The sequence below is a fragment of the Pleurodeles waltl genome, chromosome 7 (assembly GCF_031143425.1).
Source record: "Pleurodeles waltl isolate 20211129_DDA chromosome 7, aPleWal1.hap1.20221129, whole genome shotgun sequence".
Taxonomy (NCBI): domain Eukaryota; kingdom Metazoa; phylum Chordata; class Amphibia; order Caudata; family Salamandridae; genus Pleurodeles; species Pleurodeles waltl.
Window position 1 is genome coordinate 1,441,633,013 of NC_090446.1, and position 26,565 is coordinate 1,441,659,577.

The 26,565-nt window shown below is 45.2% G+C and overlaps 1 protein-coding gene across 8 annotated transcripts in view; it reads left to right on the plus strand.

Moving 5' to 3' along the window:
- The first annotated feature begins 255 nt into the window (after positions 1–255).
- HPN (hepsin) overlaps positions 256–26,565 on the plus strand; it is a 162,415-nt gene continuing 136,105 nt past the window's right edge. For 3 of the 8 annotated variants that reach the window (XM_069201090.1, XM_069201092.1, XM_069201094.1), the window contains exon 1: positions 256–552. The gene's annotated coding sequence lies outside the window, so the exon portion shown is untranslated. Of the gene's footprint in view, positions 553–20,739; positions 20,831–26,565 lie in introns of all 8 variants that reach the window. The other 5 variants (XM_069201095.1, XM_069201089.1, XM_069201093.1 and 2 more) reach the window with 4 other exon arrangements.

Consider the following 26,565-nt stretch of genomic DNA (forward strand, 5'->3'; position numbering starts at 1 on the left):
AAATCTGCAAACTGCAGTGCCTCCCACCTGCGCCGTACCCTGCCCTCCACCTGCCGGGCTGGCACGCGTAGCTCGTGCGCAGGTTAAGGTGGGCGGAGGGATAGCGGGACAGGTAGAGTTGCAGCCTAGGCTTCGGAGCGCGTTTCCCAATCAGCAGAGCGCGTTTCCCAATCAGCAGAGCGCCTCCTGCACTTCCCTCCCCGTCCCCTCCTCTCCCTGGACTCCCCTCTGCCCCGCCTGACGGGAATCCGACCCGAGACTCCCACAGTTACGAAAGTCGAGGCAGCGCCCTGGTTGCGACTCCTGAGTTTCCAGATTTCTTGTTGGATTTCTGCTGGTTTTTTTGGGGCTCGTCCGACACCGCATTCGGGGCCTTTGCACCCCCCTTACTCTACGCCCCCTGTTCTAGATACCTCTGGAATGTGCTAGTGAGGGGGATGTTGTCGGCCGACGGGGGCTGTTACCGGCCTGAGACCTCTGCGGAACGGAACACTTCCCTCCGGCGGGGGACCTTCAAATAGACTCGCGGTGGCTGAGCCAGAAGGCCCCTCGGTAAGATGTTTATACTAAATACATTAAAAAAATAAAAAAAATGTATTAGGGCGCAGACTTTTAAAATATCTCCCAACTTCCTTAATAGCAATGCTGCGTTGTCACCATCGCTGCAAGATGCGTCTGGGCTTTCCCCGTTTGTCTGAATAGAATCTAAAAGCCGGTGATTTCCGGAAGAGTGGCTTTTGTCCCCTCGGATATCCAATCTAGGGCAAAGTAATCTGACAAGTGAAAGAACTGAAACGTTAAACCCAGCTGCGGACAGTGCTGGATCTGTTAGGAAATGTGGGTTCCCTCAAGAAGAGAGATTATTGGTGGAGCTCAATGCATAGACTAATGTACCTCAAACTGCATAGCGACATTAGAAAATAACTCAGAGTTCAAGGCCAAGGGCTTTAGCTGGCTCCAGGACTCCATTTTTGCAGTATTTCGAAAGACATGCTTTCTCCACGGATTCCCTCACTGTCACCCTCCAGTGGCGCCCCTCATCTCTCCACAGCTCCTTTTTCGCATGCCTTTATTTTATTTTAGAATGTACGGTGTCTGTGCACTTAACACCACACACAATCATATACATTATACGAGGACAGAGAACAAATGCTACTGAGGACAATGAGGGTCACGAGTTGTAGGAGTCACATGTCATCCTTACAAGTTGACAGTATATTTTAAAATGGTTTACTCTGGAGAAGCACACGTTTAGGATTTAAAACGTGCCACAGTGGTGTGCTTTACTAATGCATTTCTATTCAAGTTGGGCCCTTTTTAGCAAACTGGAAAAACATAACGTTCTAAACTACACAATTCAGTTTTCATGCAGCTCTTTGATGACAATTCATTGGCCTCTGTGCTATTTTAGTGGAGTAACTTATGACCAGCAAATAACAAAAGGATGTCCGCAACAAGGACAGTAACCCACTGTGCTATCCACATAAAAGTCACTTCTGTGATCTGCATGCAACACGTTCTTTGCATCAGGCACATTAACCATCTGTACTACCTTATGATGAATCAAAACTGACACCAGACAAAACTCTGATTTTTACTGTTGACCGAAAACTGGTGGATACACTAAGAACACTATTGCGGCTGTTTTTAAATATATTAGTTTTTTATGCGCACGGCGCTCTCCCCTCTGCAGGTTAACACCACTATCTACTTGTTCATAGGATGGGGTAATTCAAAATCCACTTCTCGTGTAATAAAATTCAATTTTCCCATCTGGTGCCATACATACAGGTAAGAGATTATGGCAGTGTTCTTAGTATATTAGAACTCAGAACAACCTCTTGGATCATGTCAGAGCTCACACCACATCAGGTGTCAGTTTCTAGCAAGGCTGTAATTTTGCCACCTTTCCTGTAAATTGACAAGCATGGGATGCAAGTAGGCAAAAAAGCATCAGATTCACGCCTGGAGTGGCCCATGGGCCTGTGCATTCGAATGTTTGTTTGTGCACACCTTCAAACTTACATGTTTATCAAGTCCTCTAAAATCTACTCCCAGATTTGGAAAGGTCGCAATTTACTCTAGACAAGTGCAGGAATATTTTTTGCCAGAGTGAGAGAAAGAAAAGTGTGGGTCTATGGAAAGGGGTTTCTCGATAGGAAAAAACAGAAACAAATTGCAATGGATTGGCAAGAATTTTCCTAAGCAAATATACAAATGTAAAAAGGAATTCAGAAAAGTTGCTAGATGTATGTTTTCTAGGACTAGGTCTGTAAACACTTGTGAATGCCTGAAAGTCATACATCTGCACCAGTGCAAGGCTGCATGCCTATGAGTACACTTTGTGACATTCTTTAAGAATGGGGAACCTAATTTATTTTTCATGATGTTCATAATGGCTTTACACTGATTCTTGAAAACTAAGGCCCATATTTATACTTTTTGACGCTAAACTGCGCTAACGCAGTTTAGCGTCAAAAAGTTTTGCGCCGTCTAACGCCATTCTGAAGCGCCATGCGGGCGCCGTATTTATGGAATGGCGTTAGACGGCGCAATCAGACCGGCGCTGCCTGGTTTGCGTGGGAAAAAACCACGTAGACCAGACAGCGCCGGCGTAGGGGGAAGATGGCGCATGGGCGTCTTAAAATGGGGCAAGTCAGGTTACGTCGAAAAAATCGTCTTAACCCGACTTGCGCCATTTATTTTCGACGCCCATCCCCCATCAACATGACTCCTATCATTGTAAAGATAGGAGTCATGCCCCCTTGCCCAATGGCCATGCCCAGGGGACTTCTGTCCCCTGGGCCTGGTCATTGGGCATAGTGGCATGTAGGGGGGCACAAATCAGGCCCCCCTATGCCACAAAAATAAAATATAAAAAATAAAAAATAAAACTTACCTGAACTTACCTGAATGTCCCTGGGGTGGGTCCCTCCATCCTTGGGGGTCCTCCTGGGGTGGGCAAGGGTGGCAGGGGGGGTCCCTGGGGGCATGGGAGGCCACCTGTGGGCTCATTTTGAGCCCACAGGCCCCTTAACGCCTGCCCTGAGCAGGAGTTAAAAAGTGGCGCAAATGCGCCGTTTTTAGCCACGCCAACTCCCGGGCGTCTCTTTTGCCCGGGAGTATAAATACCACGTAAAGTCCTGGGAGTCATTTTTTAGACGGGAACGCCTCCCTTGCATATCATTAACGCAAGGAAGGGGTTCACGCTAAAAAATGACGCACATTCCGGGAACTTTGGCGCTATTCGCCTCTAACGCCATAGTATAAATATGGCGTTAGTTGGCGTTAGTTTTGCGTCGAAATTGCGTCAAAAAAAACGACGCAATTTCGGCGCAAACGGAGTATAAATATGGCCCTAAGGGCCGTATTTATACTTTTTTTTAGCGCCGCATTTGCGCCGCTTTTTGACGCAAAACGGCGCAAACCTACAAAATACAATGGTACTTTGCAAGTTTGCGCCGTTTTTGCGTCAAAAAACGACGCAAATGCGGCGCTAAAAAAAGTATAAATACGGGCCTAACCTTTTTGTTCAATATTGGCATGTATCAAACACAGTTTTATTAAATCTTGCTTCACAGAAATGGTATTTAAAGTTGTCTAAGTTTAACAGTGTTTTTTCAAGTTGCCATTTTATGTATACATTTATTTTTGCCAGGACACAATCACATTTCTGTCATGCTTCTCTCTGGCTTTGCTTAAGATCAGAGAGCATTCTGGGAGTATTTCACATAGCCTCAAATTGTTACATCTTGCAAAAGTGTACATTGTGTAATTGCAACCACTGTCAGTCATGCAAGCTGAGCTTACAGCTCACTTGATTTCTTTGAGCTCGCCCACCCTAATAGGGTTTGCATCAATGAACCACATCTATAATTTGGAACAATCATTCATGCGAATACAAATCTCTCAGTGGTGGATGATTCTCTTTCTCACAACATTCTGTGGTACTATACAGTTAAAGTGCTTGTACCACAGGGCGATATGGCCAACCTACTTGTCCACTGGACAAAACAAATATGAAAACTTGTTGTCCTTCCCCTCAAACTATATTTTCTGGGTGGCAATCTACATTAACTTCTGCCCAAGAATAAAGGAAGTTCAAGGGTCGGTATTTTTTTCTTTGACTGTAGATAAAGATGATATATCAGTGATGGGAACTAGATGTGGATTTAGCACTGTGGTAGGTTTCTGCTGTGAGTGCAGTCATACAAATCAATAGACTTACACGTGTATTTAGTTTATTGAAATAATGCAATTTGTAGGTGGAATTCTTCATGAGCAACGTGGCATGTTACCTAAGTCAAGATTTTCAATCAAAAAGATTAAATACTCAGTAGGACCTGCAAGAACTGTGTGACATCAACATTTCATCACTTAATCACAGTTTTTCATGCTTCTTCCTATAGATAATGTACACTCTTACCCTGATACTGTGAAGGAATTGTCTCCGTCATCTGCACAGTATTATTGGTATGGTCACTAGCTGCTGTGAGTCTTTGCCTGATCACACTGACTATAAATGTCAATATTTTGTAATGGCCTCAATGCAGGATTTTGTCTCTACATCAATTAGAATTATGCAGGTGAGATCAATTAAGCAAATGGGGAGGGAGATATGCCCAAAATAACAGATTTGAGTGTAGTAGGGAATGTTTTATTGCATGATTAATAGTATTGTGACTAGGCTAATGTTATGTGCAACATTTCCAAATTAGATATAACTTTGAATTGATGGATTGAGCCCCACCAGGTGCCTCCATCAATCTGTGAATTCATCGGGGTAAGTCCTGCAGCTATTCCGAAGCCTGATCTCTAGTGACATGAAGAAAGACAATTCACTGTTGTAGATAGATTTTTTTATGGACTAAGAGCTGTGAATCCGTGTTTATCAAAGCACATACCAAATCTATGCAGTTGACCACTGCATGTTTAACAAAGATTTTTTTTAAGTGTAGAATTTGCACAAAATTCCAAAGTATTCTTCTTTGAAAAGTGATAATCAGTAAAAAGTCCAGCAAAAAGTTAGTTTTGCAGGTGAAAAAATGTACGAGACTTAGGCCTTCGTTACGACCCTGGCAGTTGGACCGCTGCCAATGTGGTGGTCCTGGAGCCACATTATGACTGTGGCGTTTCTGCCCCAGTTGGACCACCATCACCACCACTTTTCAGCCGGCCAACGGCCTGGCAGTACCAGCGGTCCCAATCCGCCAGGGCAGCACCGCCACCAGCGCTGCCCTGGGGATTACAAGTCCCTTCTCCGCCAGCAATTACATGGCGGTAGCCCTGCCATGTAAAGGCTAGTGGAGACAGGGTCATGGGGCCCCCTGCACTGCCCATGCACTTGGCATGGGCAGTGCAGGGGCCACCAGGGCCAGCCCCGTCGCGCTGTCTGACAGTGAAAAGCGCAATGGGTGCTGGTGCACCCTACGCACTGCAATATTGCCGCCGGCTCAGTTATGAGCCGGGGTCAATGTTGTGGGCTGTTGTCCACTGGGCCAGTGGGAAACTCCTAATGGGGCCCATGGAAGGGGACCGCACTGGCGGTAACCTGACCGCTGGAGTTTGTCAGTCAGCCCCTTCTGCCAAACTCTTAATGTCCCCCTTACTTGCAGATGGGTTCTCAGCAAAAGTATTTTGAGATGGAAACTTTGGCCCACATGAGGTTTTGCAAAGTTAACACACTTCACATGTTAGTCTATTGCTTAGATTGCTTGTAAAGAAAAACATGAGATCATATATTTTACAGTGGGATGCAAGGACGTGTGTATTTGTTTAATGCATATGCACCTTATAATTAGAGTAACTCTGAAAAATAGCTGAGAATCCAGTGTAATACTTTATGGTTATTACAGCAAGTCAGGTGACAGATGGGTTCCTATTTTGTAGGAGAACAATGTTGTAGCTCACCCCAGATTTTTCAGAATCTATTTTTGCTGAATGTAATACTCTGTACAATTTACTAAGCAGGAATAAAATGTCTGGATGGTCAAATTGACTTACCTGTTATTGACATATTCAACTTGCCTATAGGTCCCTAGTATAATGTATATAAACTGGACTCTGGGCCTGGAAGGTAGATGCCACCTCTAGATTGCAGCACCTATCTACAGAGTTGACCTCTAAAATACATCTTCGTGTCTAACATATGTAGCCAGACTGCAGCAGCCTAATAGCCTGCTGCAAATCCGTCAAGTTAGGATTTTTGGAGGTGAGGAACCCTTTTCTGAATGTTATAAAATCACTTCTATGATGACATTGTCGTCCACAAACTATGGTGTCTGGAATTGAAAAGCTTTTTTTTACCTGTAGAGTTGTAGCCAGATCCTAGAAAATGTCAAAGTAAAGATAATAAACTTAAATCCATAACTTGTTACAGGTATCACCTAAAATAGTCATTCAAAGAATATTTGTCATGTTTATAAAAAATCCAAATAATTGGTGATGTTAGGTTTAGCATAGGTAACTTTTAGAAAGTAACTTTTTCTCTGCTTACTTTATTGTTGTTGTCTGAAGTTCCTGCAGGCTAATTTTCATCAACCTGTAAGCGGCTGCCCAGCCAGTGCTTGACCTTAATGAGATGTGAAAATTGCTTAGGCCTCGTGACATGATAGGCTCCGTGTGGGGCATGTGATTCCTCTCAACTCAGGAAAGACAGCTGGGGACGTTCCAGGAAATTCATTCATTTGAAAGGGGCAGGGTTGAGGTCTTGTCATTCACAGGTTATTGTATAGTGAAACCTAGAGAAGGGCAACACTTTGTTCCCATGATCCACACTAGCTACTACCAGTTTAGAGTAGACACAAAAGAGAGCACGGTTCATTTACCTGGCCATACCTCTAGGTAGACAAATGCACTTTGTACAAGGGAGGAAGAGTTTCCTCATTTTGGATTTTTAGGAGTAAGGTGTACTGTGGGATTGTTTCAAGCAGGGCAAACAATAAATACTGAAAAAGTGGCTAGGCTTACCCCCGGACAACCTTTATCTCATTATTTAGGGAAGGGCCAGGAGTCACCTTATTTACTGGCAACAACCATGACACCCCAAGGAACAATCATCAGGGCATTTACTGGATCTACAGAAGATTAGAAGAGGACTGGACCCTGTTTGCTGTAACTTGAGAGGAGCCCTAAAGGACTGGACCAGGTCCCTTTTGTACCCAGGACAAAGGAGAGGAATTCAAGGATCAGTTGGTTGACCTGGACAAGGATTGAGCCCTGCTGGTGGCCTTTGCTGAAGTGAGTCATGATCTCTAAGTACTGTCTCTGAGGCTTGGGAGCCTTACACGTGACCCAGAGGAGCTGCTCCAGAAACCTTGAAAATGTGGTACTTTGAAAATGTTGGAGCTTCTAAGACCTCCAGAGAGTCAGCAGGACCTCCTGGCAAAGGGGACCGATTATTATGCAACTTTCTCAGACACAGCTTTACGCTGGCTTACCTCATTGAAGGATTTTGAGATTCATAAAAAAGACTAATAGCCTGATTTATATATTGGGTTACTATGAGGGGTTACTCCATCACAACGGTGAGGAAATACAGTACGCCAAAATCTAAATCCCATTGGATATAATGGGATTTAGATTTCATCAGACAGGATATCTGTCACAGTTGTGATGGGTAACCCCTCCGCCAATATCTGAATCAGGCCCTAAATCAGAAGCCAAAAACTTAGAATGGGATGAGCCCACCTGGTGTATCTGACACATGCTGTGGTGCAGTTTGCCTGAAACGACTATCTTTAGCACTCAGTGGTTATTGGTGCTATTTTTACTTCAAATTTTAAAAGTCATATCTCCATTTCCCCTTCTCGATTTTTTTTATTGTTTTGGTATCATTCTTTTTATTAATATGTACTCTATTTTTCTAATTTAGTTTGGGGGGTTTATTCCTTGTTGTTTTGCCCTTTAATACTGTTTTGGTATGGCGTAAATACTTTACTCATTGCCATAAATTAAGCCCGTCTGCTCTGTGCCACAGCTACCAGGTGTTTGAGCTCAGGTTAATTTAATGAATTTTGGGTGATCACCCACACCAGATCACAATCTACTTCATTAAAAAAAAGTGTTCTTTGTAATGATGTGCCCTCCGTTTCCTTATGAAATGCAGGGGGATTGGTGCATTCTGATTTTGGTGGGGAGGCTGTTCCACATATGAGGAGGATAGACAGAGAAGACCAGCCTTATGGTTTTTGCTTTCATTCATATTTTCATCTCGAGCCTAGCACCGTTTTGGTTGCCATTATGGCACAGTCTACATGGCCTTGTTGGTGATATAGCTGATGTTGAAAGTTATGCAGGCCCTGGGGTGGGATTAAGTTCTTTCACAATTTGGGTTATGTGATATAATGTCTTTAAACCCTTGATGAGATTGTCTCCAGTGTGTAAGATGTCTTTGACGATGTCTTTGAGGAGTTGACAGAGTGATACTGAGTACTCCATGGAGCCTCAGTTTATTTTTTCCCGCATTCAAGACGACCAGGGTTTGCGTTACAAATTTTGATAGGTTTCTGGAATAATGGTTTCACTTTTTTCAGAAGAGAGAACTGGTACAAAGTTATCAGTGTTTTTTTGGTAATGGATTCTGTGATGGTGAGTTCTGCATTTAGTGGGTTTTGTGTTAATTCGACAAAGGTGTATTTTAGAATTGGGTTGAATTTTTTGTGACAGGTTAAAAGATAGTTATGTCACTTGGTAAGGTACATAATAACACTATGTAAAATGTAGGCCAACTCGTTCTTTCTTTACTCAGAGGTCGGCAAATTGAGCCTGTTTTTAGGCGCTTAGAAACAAAAGCAATATAAGGACATAATCATCATATAGAAAACACCAGAAACTGAATTGTATTCCAAAGCCTGAATAGTTGGTTTTCATTACCAATTTGAACTACGCCATATTCATGACCCTTGCAAAATGAAACGCTAAGTAAGCTGCCTTGGGTACTTTGTGGCCAGCACTGGAATATCATTTTCGTGTTTCTTCTGTGCAGATAAGCGTTCCTCCTTTAATTTGTGAAACAGATCAAACGTTTTTGAAGCAGCAGCCTTCCACTGCATGCCCTGTGCCCTCCAAGGTACCACCTGCCGCTTTTCCTGCTGCCCTTAAACCCTTTGCTCCCACTCCTCCATCCACTTGTCTACCTGTAACATTTACAATAAGACAGTGGGAGGGGCATCATAGCCCCTAGGCTGCAAAAGTTTAGAGACACCTTAATGGAACGGTTGCTCTTCTATTAGCATTGGCAAATGGATGCAAAGCCTGTGGCATTTCTAGAGGGGGCAAGATGGGGCCCCAGCCACAGCTCTTCTTAATCGGTGGCCCCACCAGTTTTATGTGCGGTCCATTGTGTGCCCTCCCTAAAATTCACATCCAGGGATGTCACTGTGCAAAGCAAGTTGCACAAGCCGATGCCCTGGAGAGCTGAAGAGGGGTGGTTGGAGGCTCTCTCCTGTTTACACAGGGAGAAGCAGGACTTTGATCCATCTGTCTGTGTTTGCACTGTGACTATTTTTGTGATCAACGTTTCATGACCGTACGAAGTAAGAAGTGGCCTCACATATGTGTATGTTTATCTGAAGACACTTGCTGTTATAGGAGCATGTGCATGTGTGCAGGCATGTGGTGGTCAGTGTATGTGAATGTGTACCCACATGTATGAGTGTTTGTTTTTGGATCCATAGGTAAAGTGGTAATTTGCCTCCATCTCACAGTCGGAGCCTAATACATATATTTCCGCTTGCTGTGTTGGTTTTCACCATTCTGGCCTGTTTATTTATTCAAAGGTTCCTTTCACTGTCTGCAAGTCATTTTCACACTTTCCCTCGATAAAGCAGATATCTCTTGGTTATCATAGGGGATTTCATCCTGTGTACCAGCCTTAAGATGACCCTCGGACAGGACTTCATTCATACAGTAGATCCAAACGCCATCTCAGTCAATGTCTGAGAGATAAAATAGCCCCCTATCTCAAAATAGGCACCCAAGACTGTATGGTAGTATCAGCCTGCTCCTTCCACGTGCATAATTTAATGCCCATTCCTACCACACTTGTTTTAGTGGGCAGAATATGGTGCTGTCTTTAATGATTGGCTCAATTGCAGACTACTGCAATGCCCCCTGCTAACGAATTAATACATATTTAATCCAACTTCTTGAAATAATTCAGAACTATTTGGCAAGACTTGAGGTGGCAGTAATCTACCTTTTGTGCCAATAAGAATATAGGGGGTCATTATAACCCTGGCGGATGGCGGAGAACCGGCGGTAAGACCGCCAACAGGCTGGCGGTCTTACCTTGGTGAATTATGACCATGGCGGTTACCGCCATGGTCATCTGCCGGTTCTCCGTCCGGCCTGCAGGGCTGGCGGCCGTCAGTATACCGCCGGCGGTATTTGGACCCGGCTTACCGCCGTGGATTTCCAGCGGTTTCAACCGCCATGAAATCCATGGCGGTAAGCACTATCAGTGCCAGGGAATTACTTCCCTGGCACTGATAGGGGTCTCCCCCCTCCACCCCCCACCCCGACTCCCTCCCCTACACCCCCACCACCCCTGCCACCCCCCAAAGGTGGCAGAGCCCCCCTCCCCGCCCGACCCCCAACATAACATTACTCACACACACCTGACACGCATGCAGGCACCACCAACACACACACACGCACACACCCCGACATACATGGCTACATCCACACACACAGTCAGACACGCACACCCACATTCAAACATACACGCACACATCCATACAGCCATACCAACAGCCATACACGCACTCATTCCCATACACACAACACCCCCGCAAGCATACACGCACCCACACACCCCCTCTACATACACATACGCACACCCCCATGCACGCACACAACACACAACACCCCCCACCCCCTTCCCCTAACGGACGATCGACTTACCTGGTCCGTCGATCCTCCGGAAGGGGACGAGAGCCATGGGGGCAGCTCCGCCGACACCACACCGCCAACAGAACATCGCAATGGCGAATCACAGGACGTGATTCGCTGGGCGGTGTTCTGTTGGCGTGTCGGTGGAGCAACCTCCACTTCCCCGCCGCCCGGAAGTATGGCTGTTGGCGGCTCTCCGTCGGAATAACGACGGAGAGCAGCCAACAGTCATAATACGCCGAACGGGCGGTCTTCCGCACGGCGGTCCCTCGGCAGTCTTGCAAAAAGACCGCCGAGGTTGTAATGACCCCCATAGTTTCCTGTAGCAGCTGTAAAAAACTAACAAGCATTTGCAAGGCAATGGGTCTCGCATTTGCTCGAGTTAAAGCTATTAGCTTTGTAAAGTCCTAACCGGACTTTTCTTGCAACATAAACTGAAAATCAAAAGCAAAACAGTTTCACATAAGTGAGCCGACGGCCACCATGAGTGCAAAGCAGACACACAAAAGGAAACAGAAGTTTGCTCGCAGTGAAACGGATCGGCAAAAGTGCAAGTATCCACGTAACTGGCAAAAGTGCAATTATCCCTGTAACCAGCAGAAGTGCAGATATCCTTGTAACAGGGTCGATGTCATGCAAAGCGATTGACTCCTGCCCAGCGGGATCACACTTCCTACGAAATAAAGAGAAAAAGTAATCCTGAAAACATGGAGCCTCGTACCTTTTCAGCATTTGGCCGGTGCCCTCAAGGCGGACTAAACACCAGAAAAGGCATGATGTATGCATTGACGTGGATCGACCCCTTGGAAGAGGTGGCGGCATAGCCATTATTTATAAAAACACCTTTAGGTGCGTCACATCCTCCTTTGACATTCCAGACTGTGAAAGTTTAATTTTCTCTCTTTATCTGTCCCCCGCTTTTACTTTTTCTGGAATGCTTCTCTATCGGCCTCCTGGACTTGGTACTCGCTTTTTAGACTCCTTACCGGAGGTCGTAGCCAGTCTCATTTGTAAATCCCCTAATTTTACTATTCTTGGGGATTTCAACATCCATCTTGATAATGAAAACTGTCCTCAAGCTAAATCACTACTAGCTTCTCTCACTGCACTCGACTTAACTCAACATGTAATTGGATCCACTCACACCAAAGGCCATACTTTGGACCTTATATTCAGCAATTTCCCTTATCTCACCGCCCGCCTCCTTTGCCTCTAAATTGGACAGATCACTCCCTTCTATCTTTTTCTTTCCCCTATAATGTCATACGAGATCTGCAATCCACTTCTTTAACCTCCGGGCGTATCTGGTCAAAGCTGATTTCCAGGGAGTGGCGTGCTGCTCTCCAAGCCTCTCTTAGGGTCAACAGCTTTCCTGCCTCTGCAGATTCATTTGATGAGTGGATTTCCTCCTCTTTGGATGGTATTCTGCCCATTAAATCAAGAGTCAATAAGTCATCCCATAAGGCTAAACCCTGGTTCTCTCCTTTCTTATTAGAATTAAGAAAGAAATGTAAAAAGTTAGAAAGAATCTGGAGAAAGAATTACAGCCCCTCTGACAGATAAGTATATAGGCAATCTATCAGACTCTATCACCAAAATATTAAAGCCGCCCAGTCCACCTACTATGGCACAAAAATAGAAAATTCCCCCTGCTCTCAGAAGGAAATTTTTCAGATCTTCAAAGAATTGACCATAATCCCTATGCCAGCCCCTCCCACAGAGTCCTCCGTTGAATATAGTAATCGCTTGGCATCTTACTTCCATGATAAAGTCATCAAGATATATTCTGGGTTCTCTTCCTCTCTTCCCCTGGAGTCATTAGAACATCAAGCAATGGATCCCGCCTTTTCTGGAATCGCATTAACTGCTTTTGCACCTCTTACGGATGCTGTAACAACCAACCTCCTCCTTAAAATTAAATCGGGCTCTCCCCTTGATCCCGCCCCCCCTGCCATTCTCTCGCGGGTCTCAGATATTGTTGTTCCTCCTCTCACAAAAATACTGAATCACTCCTTATCTTCAGGTTCTCTCCCTTCATCTTTTAAGCACGCCATCATTAAGCCTCTTCTAAAAAAGCCTAAGCTGGATCCTTCTTTATTGGAGAATTATAGACCTATTGCTCTCCTTCCCATCTCAACAAAAATCCTGGAGAAGCATGTCAAATATCAATTAACCAGCTATCTGGAGAGCCACGAACTCCTCCATCCTACTCAAATGGGCTTTAGAGCTCACCATAGCACGGAGTCAGCTCTCCTTACAGTGACGGAGTCAGCCCGTCAACATTTGGATCAAGGGGCTTATGTAGCCGTTATTTTACTTGATCTTAGCGCAGCTTTCGATACGGTGGACCATAATCTTCTCTGTTGCAGGCTCTCTGAATTAGGGATAGAAGGTTTAGCACTGTCTTGGCTTTCTGCTTTCCTTAAAGGAAGATCCTTTCAAGTTCTGGATAGAGCCTTTTTCTCTGAGATTTTTCCATTGACTTGTGGAGTCCCTCAGGGCTCCTCCCCGAGTCCGACTCTTTTCAATGTTTATCTATCCCCGCTGGCTAAAGTGATTGTTCCTTATAACTTTTCCCTGGTCACCTATGCCGACGATACTCAGCTTGTGGTATCACTATCTAGTTCTGGGGATTCATCCGCGGCCAATCTTTCTTGCTGTATGAAGGATATTGGAGACTGGATGATTCAATCTAAGCTTAAATTTAATGATGGGAAATCAGAAGTTATTGTCTGGGCAATGGTTCCCCAGCCTCCCCCCTCTCATCGCACTCCGAGGCTTTTAACAACCTTCCTCCATCCAAGGCTCAGGTAAAAAGCCTTGGCTTTTGGTTGGATTCCCGCTTGACTATGGATTTTCAAGCAAAAAAAGTCTCCTCTACATGTTTTGGTATTTTAAGAGTCCTTAGGAAGGTTTTTAACCTTCTACCCTCTACAGCTAGAAGAATCCTCGTTCAAACTCTGATTCTTTCCCGCCTTGCCTATGGGAACTCTCTGTTTCTCAGTTCCCCGGCTTATGTGATAAAGAAGTTGCAGACAGTACAGAATGCAGCAGCCAGGCTCCTTATTGATCTTCCCAGACATCTGTCCGCAAAGCCGGCTCTTTCAACACTTCACTGGCTCCCCATCAAGCAGCGTACCCACTTTAAAGCCCTGCGTATTGTTCACAGGGCCCTCCATGATAAGGGTCCGATGTTCTTTAGAAAACGGATCCTTATCTATGCCCCCTCCCGAAGTCTGAGATCTTCCTCCTTCCGACATTTTAATATCTTTCGGTTTAAGAGAGCTTGGGGAGCCAATTCCTTCTCTACCAAGGCTGCCCGCCTTTGGAATGATCTTCCCTCTGAGCTTCATTATGAACCCTCAGAGCAGCTTTTTAGGAAAAAACTCAAAACTATCCTTTTTTGTAGGTAATTTTCTGGATCTTCCTTGTCTCTGGCAGTAGTCATGTTATGCTAGCGCTGGGATGCCTTAGGGTAACTATGCGCTTTATAAATCCTTAAAACTAAACTAAACTTTCACTAATTAAATCAAGCGAATTTTAAAAGGCAAGCCCACAAACCAACCAAACTCATGGGCATGACATGGGCGTGGTTAAAAAGCCCACAGAGGGATTACACCAGGGACAGAGCGCTTTGCACGCTCGACCCTTAAAAGGGTTTATTCAATTGTTCTAAGTACACTTGCCTAATAGGGAAAGACCCAAATAAAACTGTATAAATTGTTATTTTTTATTAAAATGATTGTCGCAAGCATATAGCACTGTGTTTAGGCAGTACGTTATTTTCTTTTTTTTTGTGGTATATCCTTGCAATAATAAAACAAATCAACATCTCTCTAGCTTCCAAAGACCAGACCTAGTGCCTTGGCCAACGCTTTTATTTTATGTATTCAGAACAATAAAGCATGAAAACAAGTTGGGTGTTTTTAAAATTGTTTCATTTTATGATATATTTAGAGGAGAACTAAACTGCTGAATGCATTTATTTTAACAAATGGAAAGTTGTATGTTCTATTGAGACCTGCAGAACGTAACCGTTACTCATTAAGACACTGTTTACCTTCAGGTCCTGACACTGCTTTTGACAACTTTCAGTCAAAGGAATGCATGTCAGAGTTAGGGGATGCAAACCAGGGGGTGCAACTGCAACTAATGGTCACGCCTATTTAAGAACCATGATCCGTTTCTTAAAATTTTGGAGCTACAAACCGCAGCAATTCTACCAATCTTAAGCCAACGTCTTACTTAATACCCTACCATTCAGCAAATTTCTCTTTGAGGGAAGATCAAGGAACATACTCTCCCAAAACAATAAATCCTTCAGCTCCATTCTATTTAGCTGCCAACCCTTATTTTTAGCAGATGTGCCTTCTGCTTTCTTTTGCTTTGTTGCACCAAGATACAGTTCCTCGTTACGACCCTGGCGGTGTTAAGACTGCCAGGGTTGCTGTGACGGTCTGACCGGCACCAAAGCAGTGGTCCAACCGCATGGGCGGCGCTCATACTGCCACATTATGACAGTGGATGGTGTGCCGCAGTGGGACTGCCAGCACCGCCATTTTCCTTCCAGAGGAGGGGCTGGCGGTGGTAGCGGTCCTAACCCGCCAGGGCAACACTGCATGCAGCGCCGCCCTGGGGTTTACGAGTCCCTCCTCTGCCAGATTTTACATGGCAATTTCACCACCATGCAAAGGCTGGCAGAGACGAGGTGCTTGGGGCCTCATTGGGGCCCATGTACTTGGCACGGGCAGTGCAGGGGCCCCCTTGGCCAGCCCCATTGCTCAATTCACTTTCTGCGTTGCACACAGTGACTTGCGCAACTGGTGCTTGTGCACCCTACCCACCTCAACATTGCCGGCGTCAATGTTGTGAGTTGTTTCCCGCTGGGCCAGAAGGAAATTCATAATGGGGCCCACAGAAAGGTGGCTGCACTGGTGGCAACCTGACCAGCAGAGTTTGTCGGACAGCCTTTTCTGCCCACCAAACTTGTAATCACTCCCATAGTCCCGTGTGAAGAAGCGCTCTATAAGTTCACTTTAGCATAACATAAAAAAATTCAAATAGCATAACTTAAAAATATAAAAACAATAATCCTGATCTATGTTGGTATTTTGAGGATGTCTGTGCCATCTACCTGGCACAAACCTTTGCCATAATATTCATGCAGGTATTTGACCAATGTTCTCCTTTGGAATTCTTGGTAAATTACTTAAATCCTTGCGTAACCTGGTGTCTCAAAAAGTGGAATGGATCCAAATTTCCCTGGGACTAAAACCTTATCACCAGGGCCACATAGGTTTTGGAGTACAGGAGTGGCTCTGTGTGGGAACACTCCCAAAATAAGCTGGGGTTCAGAAGGTGATTGAGCATGAAAGGTGCCTTTACATCTTGATTTTATATTGTCATATTTACTATGTATTTAAAGAGAGGGATCAAATGTCAGACTACATCTCCTACCAAAATTCTGCTTAGTCTTTTAACACGTAGATCAGTGTTTACTTTTCTTTCTCTGACTGCAAATTTGAAGGATTTTGTAAAGTGAACTATCTAATAATCTTGCTGGGGTACTGAGCGTGTTGGAAGGAAATGCTGCAGGATGTCACTTTTATTTCTGGCGCATAACATTTAAACAATTGTAAGTGAACATTTCAAAACAAATCAGAAGTATTCTAATTCAAAGTGTGATGGAAACAAAACATGAATAGAATTAAACAAATCAAGACATCTTTCTTTATGGTGTGCAAATGATAATCTGCCTGAAACTCAACACAGACAAAATGGAAGTGCTGATCATCACCAACAAACACCTCCTGGTGGCCCTCAGAACTGGGACCCTCACCCACACTGACAGACCATGCTCGCAGTCTCAGCATCATCCCGGACAGCAAACTCTCCTTGAATACCCAGGTTAATGCAGTCTCTTCCACCTGCTTCCTCACTCTTCGCATGCATCCAGAAAATCTTCAAACAGCTCCCTATCAACACCCTAGGCACCATCTCTCAAGCCTTAGTCACCAGCCGCCTGGACTACGGAATGCTCTTTGTGCAGGAATCACTACAGACCTGCTGAAGAGATTGCAATCCATACAGAATGCTGCAGCCAGACTCATCCTAGACCTCCACAAAAAGACCCAAATCACCCCCCCACCTTTAGAAATTCCTGTGGTGCCCCATATAGAAAAGATGTCAACTCAGGATGCTAATCCACACCTACAAGGCCCAGCAGAACCAAGGACCAGCCTACATCAACCACCGCATGAAGTTCCACCAACTCTCTAGACACCTCCTGTTCCCTGGTGCACTCCCCACATCCACCGAAGCAACAGTAGAGGACGTTCCTTCTCCTTCCTTATGGCTAAATCTTGGAACAACCTCACCATGCACATCTGGACCACCACTTCACTCGTAGAATTCTGAAGACACTCAAGACCTGGCTGTTAAACTGCATCCACCAATGCAGCACAACTCTTAGGCCCTCATTATGACATTGACAGACCTTTTGGAAGACTGCCGTGCTGGTGGCCACTAAAAGACCGCCAGTGTTGGTTGTCTCACGACTGCTGTATTTCAAGCCAGAGAATGAAGATTGCTAGATTACAGCCATAAACCCGACACCGCCAGGCCGGCAGAGGGCGAGAGAGAGGCGGTTCCACCACCAGCATTGCCACACCACGAGGGCTCCGTCTACCATATTACGAGCAGTAATATGGCACAGCGGTCCTTGCATGGCGGTGCGGCATTGGTGGTGGAAGCACCGACATCCACCCCCTCCCGGACAGCCACCTGGACGTGGGCTGCTGTGCAGCCCAGACAGGTAGGTGGAGCAACCAAAAGGGTGTGTGTATGTGTGTGTGTGTGTGGCAGTTGCATGTGTGTGGTGTATGTGTGAATGTGTGCAAGCATGTCTCTGTGTTTGTGTCCAAATAGTTGTGCATGCGTGTGTGACTGTATGCCTGTGTGGACGGGTGGAGGAGTGTATGAATGCAGGGGGGAGTGTGTGTATGAATGCAGAGGGGAGTTTTGTACGAATGCGGAGCGGGTGTGTATGAATTCGGAGGGTGTGTGTGTATGAATTGCGAGGGACTGTGTGTATGAATGCAGAGGGGGGAGTGTGTGTATGAATGCGGAGGTAGTTGCATATGTGTGAGAGCAAGTGGGGGTGCGTGTACGTCTGTGTGAGAGCAAGTGGGGGTGTTTGTATGTATGTGTGCGGCCCCATGGGGGGGGTGTCTGCAAGTGTGCAGTCGAGTGGAGGGGGTGTCTGTAAGTTTGTGGAGGGGGTGTGTGTTGTGTACTTGTAAGTGTATGTGTAGCGATATGGGTGTGCATGAGTACGTGTGTGTATGTATTATGTATGTGTGGAGGGTGTGTGTGAATGAGTGGGAGCGGAGGGGGGATGTGTCGGGTTGTGAGTGAGTATGGGTGTTTGTATGGAAGGGTGCGACTGAGTGGGGGGGTATGTCGGAGTGTGTTGAAGAGTGGGGGTGCGTGAATGAAGGTGTGTTGAGGAGTGGCGTTGCATATCTGTGTTTGGTTGGGTGGAGGTGCATGTCTGTGTGCAAATGAGTGGGAGTGTCTGGATGTATGCGTGCATTTGGGTGGGGATGTCAGTATGTATTTGTGCGGTTGGGTGGGGGTTTCTGGATGTATGTAATCAGGTGGGATTGTGTGTCTGCAAGTGTGTGGACATGTGGAGATACATGTGCTGACGACAGGAATGGGGATTCCTGCCGCTGGGTGCATTACCACCAGTGTTTTCCTGGTGGGGCAACAGCCGCAAAAAGCCTGGCAGTTTGCAGCCTCTTAATATGTCCGGCGGTCTTAGGAGCTCACTGGCAGCCATGCTGGTCTGAACGCACCGGCCGAACTGGCGGTGTTGTGGCGGTTTGGCTTTGGCCAAACCGCCAAACTCGTAATCCGCAGCGGTTAGACTGCCACCCAAGTGTAGCGGTCTTAAGACTGCCACACGTGTAATGAAGCCCTTAGTGCCTGGATACACTCTGGGGTGATTAGCTGTGCTTTATAAATCTTGATTGATTGATTGATACATATTTGCTGAAACTCAAATCCTCCACTTTATCCTTTTTTGTTGGTGCGCTATATAGTTTTGTCAGTAAACCTGCATGCTTGTATGATTTGTATGTTATTTCAATAGAAAATGTGGTGCCTGCAAATGACAGTGCGCTTCAGCACCATAGTTTGAAAAAATTTGCGCCAGTGTGCTCCAAAATTCACGACCGGCCACATACCACACCATTACCACACTCTTGCTGAATTCATTTGCTACTGTTGTTGACTATGACTTCAGTGATGTATCATTGATGGCAGCACCCAGTTCTGTGAATTGTTCCAACGCCACTGCCGGGGTGTGGTGATTTACATGTGTAACTTCTTTGTAAAGGCTGCTTTTTGCTTGCAATTGTGAAAATGTACTTTAAGAACCTTGTTTAGCGCATTTTCAATAATTGATCCCATACCAGGACATAAAGATTATGTACGAATTCAATAGAAGCTGGTGCAAATCTGTTAGACATTAACAAGGACTTGTTCTGTGCCTATATGCAGGACCTTATCCCCCAACTCTCTCTTTCAGTTTCTTCCAGATAACCACTGTTCATGAATGAAGTGCGATTTTTCCATTTCATGAGCTCCCTGAAACCCCTGTCATACTGCATTCAGGTTCTAGACTACAGCCTGCTTCCAGGAATTCGGGGATTTTTTTGAGGAAACAAATCAAAAATGACTGCAGGTTTCCTCTACTTTAACACAGCAGTGCAATGTGTTTTGTTTGTTTTTAGTTTTTTCTAGAAATTGCGCGCATTCTGTATACCAATTCAGAGTATACTATCTAATCCTAAAATAATCTTTTGTGTCTGGCGTGAAAGTATTGGAAATTTGAAGGGGAGTGATGCTTCTAAGGTACAGCCTTAATTAACCATCTCTTCTCCCTTTTCTGATGTATGCAATCCAGCTCCTAATATTTCATATTTTTATCCTGGTGTGTGTGTTTAACTACAATCTGTGTTTTAAATCTAATATTTTCTTTTAGTCTGACAGATTGTAACCTTGCAGGGCTTGCCAGATGGATTGTGGCAGGAGTCTTATGTTATTCTACCAATTTGCAAGAGACCCCCCCCACTCAGTCTGTATTGGTTGAAGTAAATCTGGAACAAGCTAGTTCAGTGCTTCCACCCCAGTCGCCTTTTTCCAACCCCTAAATATTTATCCTCCTCAAAGTCTGAGAGTCTCCATTCACTTCTCCTTCTACACAAAAATAACAGAGAGAAATAGGAAACATTTCACTTCTGAAAGAACATATTTACCCAAGGAACTATCATGAGCTCCAGGAACGCATGTTTTATTTCTCCAAAATATCAAAATGAAGATCTGTTTTGAGCCTTTTCTAGCTTTGTTTCTATCAATTTTAATTATGCTTTCTTAATCTGTGCAGAATCTGACTGCCACAAGGCTCTATTCATAGGTTGCATTTTCCTTGCTGTAGTGGGCTAGGCTAAAAAGATGACTGCATTAAGGGCCTTATTTATTTAGATATAGACAGAATTGGTACTGGCTTCGCTTTTACGTCAACTATACAGTCCGACCGCTCTATTTAGATGCTGGCGGGCCCATAGGTGATAGACCGCCCGAGTCCTGCAGTACTCACCAGAACCTTACACCCGCGTCAATGGTGCAGTTGGTGGAACCGCAGACAGTTTTTCCACCGGGCCAATCCCGATGTGCCTTCCCGCCAAGGCATCTGTGGCTTTGGAAAACCTCCACACCTGACGTGGCTGATTGGAGGGGATGCAAGGTGGAAACCTACCTTTTTTCTCTTTTCCACTTCAGTTTCCATTATGAACCCGATTGTTAAAGTCCTGCTTTTGCTGCTGCTACTTGACCACAAAGAAAATCGATCCTGTCGTCAACGGAATCGAAGGTGAGCATTTCATATTACACATTTACATTGAATTGTCACACTTTTGCTCTGGACAAGTGCATTTAAAAGAAATGTCCTAAACAATTTTACCTACATGTGAAGTGCATATTTATTTCACCTGGTTGTTTAAGAAATTAGAATGAACATACGTATATCAACACATAATCATAAAAAAATTGTATTATAGTGGTGTAACTCTTCAATGGAAGAATTAATACATGCACCAGATTTTCAATGTCCATCACCATTGAAAGCAGTGACAACGTTTGGACCTGACAATGGGACATGTCAGAGAAATGCTATGTTTACAGTTAAGAATGTGAGTATGAATATGTATTTCACTGTTACATCAATTACAGCCCGTCAACACAAAGAATTGTACATAAAAAAAATATTATATGGCAAACTTTGTGTGAGTAAAACTCAAGTAATCATTCAAGAAATGCTTCTCTCATGTACACTATTTTGGCAATGTAACACATAAGTGACAGTGAATAATGTTTGCAAGATACAATTTCACCACAGTGTATTGCCCTTAACTTTCCTGTGACCTCCTCAGGGACGGGCATCTGATGGGATGGGTGGGATTAGGTGTGGCAGGGTCAAGGCAAGGTTAGTTAAGAATTAGGAAGGAGTAAGGGTTGGAGGAGTGGGAGTGGATTGCCTAGTTGGGGTAGAGGGAGCTGGAGTGGGTGATGTGGTTTTGTCTGTGTTTGTCAGTTGCATGTGGGTCTGGTGTGTGTTGTGTATGTTTGCTTAAGTGTTGTTTGGCTGGTGTTTAATCTTCAGGTGATTGTGGTTGTTTTGGTTCTGATTGGTGTTGCCATGTTTGTAGGTCTGCTTTTGTGTGAATGTGTTGGTTTAGATGAGTGTGGTTGTGGTGCATGTGGGTATAGTGTCAATGGTGTGTGTATGTTCTGTTTTTGATTGTGTTTCTTTGTGTGTTTTCTGCATCAAAATGTTAGTTGTGGTGGCACAGGCTCGTTATGTGAATGGAGTGTTTTGTATAGTGTGCTAGGCAGGTAGACACATTTAGCCACAGTACATCAGGTGTGTGCTGCTAGCACCCATCCTATAGCACCAGGCATAGCACTATGTTGAACACCACCAATGATGGACTCCCTCCATCAGGAATCCACCACTAGGACAATGCAAGCACAATGGTGAAATCTAAATATGGTCGGCGGTATCCCAGCCTGGCGGCGATGGAGTAATGTCAGCCAGCATAGAAGTCCGCTGTGCCGTCGGCCATGCACCTGTTATGTGACAGAAAGCACTTGGTTGCTGCGGACAGAGGTTCAGCTGGCTGGCATCTACATATGGTGGGTGAGAATCTGTCAACTTGACAGAGTTCTTGAAATTGCTGGAACCAGTGCCCATTTTCTCTGTTAGCCCCGATGGGAATGCCCCATCTTCATCGTTGTACTGTGTCTTTAGTGCATATTGGAAAGCATCCAGGTTATCACGTCTTTACCAACAGGCCCCATCTCTTTCCAGACTCCTTTGTGGATCACAGCATGGCACTGGTCAGGGTTGATAGCAGTTGTTACATATGTTTCTGAAGTCCGTACTCCCGGATCCACAGGATGCACCGTCACCAAGGGACAGTCAAACATACAAAGGTGCATTTCCACTGAGCAGTACAAAGGAACAACTGGTGATGTTTCAGTTCTAAGCGTTGCACAGCTTTTCAAGGAACAATTGGAGACACTTGGCATCACTGACAAGCGTCTCAGCAGTATGGCTTCTGCTCCATTCATGGATTGTACCAGCAGTCCCTCCAACTCTCTTTAACGTTGGAGGTGGGTCACAGTAACCTTGAGATGAGTTGGGGCAGTTGGGTACACACACACCACAGACATTGTGCAGGGCCTCCCTTACGGTCTCTTGTAATGCTAGAAGTCCCCTGAGCACACAAGTGTCAAAAGAACTTGCAGTTTCTTGATACGCCCTCTACTCTGGGAAGCCTTTCCACCAACTGTATACTGCAGGGCTCTCCTTTGGGACATTCTTCTCCTACATGGTGACTACTAATGCCACTCTCTTATCAGCTAGCTAGGCTTCTCAGCCTGTGTAGGTCCTCTGTTTCTTCACCAGAACATTGTGTACTTTGGCAGATGATAAGGGTCCTCCTATCTGTGAAGCTGGCTGTAGGTGACACCAGCTCTAAATCTCAGAGAATTCTCCAACACCCAGTGGGTGACACCCAACATCAGCCAGACAAAGTCTTAGAATACTGACCTGTGTTTTCATTCCTCCTCTTATATCCTACTTCCAGAATGGGCTTGTGGAGGCTACCCTTTCAGCCACTCTCTTTTCCTGTCCAATGAAAGGAGAGTTACATGTGAATATTTCTTCTACAGGAAACACAAAACCCATGCACAAAACATTGGAAAGCATTCACAGTTGATACATGCAGCACATACGGAGCAGGAGGAGTGAAAAAAATAAATATGTAGGGAGGTGGGGGTAGTCATAAAGAGAAAGGAAACACATACAAACCCATGGATGTGCAATAATACATTTAAAAAGTCCCCTCTTGGTGGCATGGTTGAAGCACTGCGCTGGATGGCGGTGTTTCTGTGAGCTCTGTGGAGCCACTACCGTGCCAGAGCCTTTAATATCGTGATTCAGTCACTTTGACGGTGTTGTCAGAGGGGGGAACTGATAAGTATCCTGTTGGGAGAGTTGCAATGTATTGGGTTCCCGGTGCTGTGGCGGTCTGACCGCCAGATAAAGACCCTGGCAGTCAGACAGCCAGAGTTCCGCCAGAACGGCCATGATCCATGATCCCAACAGCACTGCCCTGCAGATTATGACCTCGTTCCCCGCCAGCCTTTTCATGGCGTTTTCACCACCATAAAAAGGCTGGAGGAGAAAAGGTGCAGGGGTCCCCCTGCCCAGCATCCTCGCAATATTCACTGTCTGTCTTGCAGACAGTAAGAATCGCAAGGGTGCTGGGGCACCCTGCGGGCTACAGCATAGTCGCAGGTTCGATTACAAGCTGGAGACAATGTTGTAGCCTGCTACCCACTAGGCTGGCAGGTGGAAACAGTGGTTTCCACCCACTGACCTAGAGGGAAACCGCTAATAGGTCTGGCGGGTTGGTCGCCAAGAAGGTGGCGTACACCCTGTTGGGAGTTTGACGGTCGGGCTTTCCAGTCCGTCAAACTCAATATGAGGACCTTAATGTTTGAACTACAGACCGTCCTCTGTTTCTTGGCAATGACTACCTGAAATTTACAACATTTTATATGCTCCTCTTTCCTGATGTTTTTTCTATGTGATTTTAAATGCCTCCTACCCCATGATATATTTACAATATGCCTTCTGTGAGTGCACTTCTGATCACTATACTAACTGTTTCACTTAATGGCTTGTATAGTTTCTGAGTGCTTGTCAAAAGAAGGTGAATTATTACTTATGGACTATAGCTATGTCAGAGTTTGACCCATTGCCATTTCATTTTGTCTCCCCTTATCCTCCCCCACCAGAGCTGTGCTACGGTTTTCCCCTATTTCCCCCTCTCACTCTGTCTTATGCCATGGCGGACTCCAAAGAGTCTGGGAACAAAGGGGAAACTAAAATGAACTAAACAATATCCCCCACTTCCTGACTCTCTTATCAAGGGTAAACTTGGACATTCAAATGCAATAGAAGCCCTTTTATCTAAATTAAATGCTGTGCATGACATTGTGCAAAGCACTAAACCTAATATTGGTCTACTTCAAGTAGAGGTGGCAGCAATCAAGAAAGATAGGAAGGACACCAGGTTTAATCATGCTGAAGATAGAATACTCAACATAGAGTATCACTCAACAACACATGAGAAGCCTCTTCAAAAGATCAATCAGGTTGTATCATCTCTCAAACGAGATGTCATCGACATGGATGACCATAACAGCTGTGGCACTCTTAGGGTCTTTGGCCTCCCTGAGGGAGTGGAGAAGAAAGCTACATCTGTGACTGAGTTTCTGGAATCCTCAGTCTTACTACCCTCTAAATATCATTCCTTAGAGAATTTAAAATACAACATGCCTATTGATCACCTCCTTTCCAGCATAAACATTCCACACCCCAGGTCTAGCTGTTTTTAAACCCCTACATCTTCAGCACGCAGAGACTTCTCTTGCACAAGTAAGGAAATCCAAAGGATCCTCTTGGCAAGGGACTTAGGGCCAGATGTAGCAAGCATTTTGCATGCCCACTGGCTTGGGATCCCCATTTCGCATTGGCGAAATTGGGATCCCAAGCCAGTGCGCTGCAACACTAGGAGTAGGACCCCCCCTTGTCCACGGTATCAAAAACCTTTTCAAAATCAATAAAAGGAAGTGCCACGTCGTGAGGCAATTGGTGACGCCGTGCTAAGGCCACATGAAGACGACACACAGTGCTGCATGCTTCGATTGGTCATAAATCCACATTGGTCCGACTGGATCAGTAGTTGCAGGATCCTCTTAAGATGGGATGCAAGAATCGAGGTATAAATCTTCACTTCACTGTTTATGAGGGAGATTGGCCTGTAGTCAGCACATGACCGTGACAGTGGTTGAGTTTTGGGAAGCACCACTATAGTGGCCATATCCAACCCCTCTGGAAAGGAGCCCAGTTGGTCAACCTCCTCATATAAGGCCTTAAGGTGTGGCGTCAGGTCATCCTAAAACACTTTATAGTATTCCAGTGGAAACCCGTCAGGACCAGGAGTATTTCCACTTCCCAGTGAAGAGATTGCCTTGGTTATTTTCTCACTTGTTATGATTTCGTCTAGGATGGCTGCTTCTGCATGGGGCAGTTCAGGAGGGGAATGTCTGTTAAGAATTGACGGGCGTGGTCTGGGTTGATCGTCAGGGAGGTCCTGTACAGTACCTCATAGTAGGAAGCTAATGTATCTGCCATATCTTGCAGCTTGGTTACCATTTCTCCATGTGTTAATGATTTCCGGAATAATTCTAGATGGTTGGTGGTGCAAGGCTAACCAGTAGAGCAGTTTCCCATTTTTGTCCACCCACCCATATACCTTGGCATTAGCCGCATGCCAAAGATATTTAGCTGCTTCTAAAGAGTGATCATGTATCTCTTCCCGTATAAGCAAGAGTTGCTAAGCTCCCTTATCACTCGGTTGTGTAGATTGTTTCCTTTCCAGCCGGATGGTTCAGGCTTCCAGTTGGGTAGTGTGTTAGTGTCTGGGACTTTTCTTGAGAGCAGATGAGATCCTTAGCCATGCCCCTCACCACTGCTTTGCTTGCCTCCCAGAGAGTACCCACCGATGAAACCAGGCCCTTGTTAAGTATTCCTGAATTGCTTTATGCAATTGTTGGGTATGGACTTTGTACCACAGATACCATGCTTTCATTTGTCACATTGGGCGGACCAAATTACAAACCAGAGTGGCGCATGGTCTGGGAGGATCTCAATGTGTGTGAGGTGGTGGCAGTCTGTAGCAGGTAATAAAACAAGGTCTATTCTAGATTGTGTACGGTGTGCTGCTGATGTATGTGTAAACTGACGGCGTCGTGAATGCCAAGTTCTCCATGCATCACATAGCCCCAGTGACCCCAGCCAACTCGACAATCACGAGGCCGCAGTCTGCCTTTGACCATGGGGGGTTCTGTAGTGTCCCAAAGGGGGTCAATAACTCCTTTAAAGTCTTCCCCATAATAGTGATCTCTTGGGGCAAGTCTAGGAGCAGTTAGGTGAGGTTGCACAGAACAATGTGTACAGCCTTGGAGTGACAT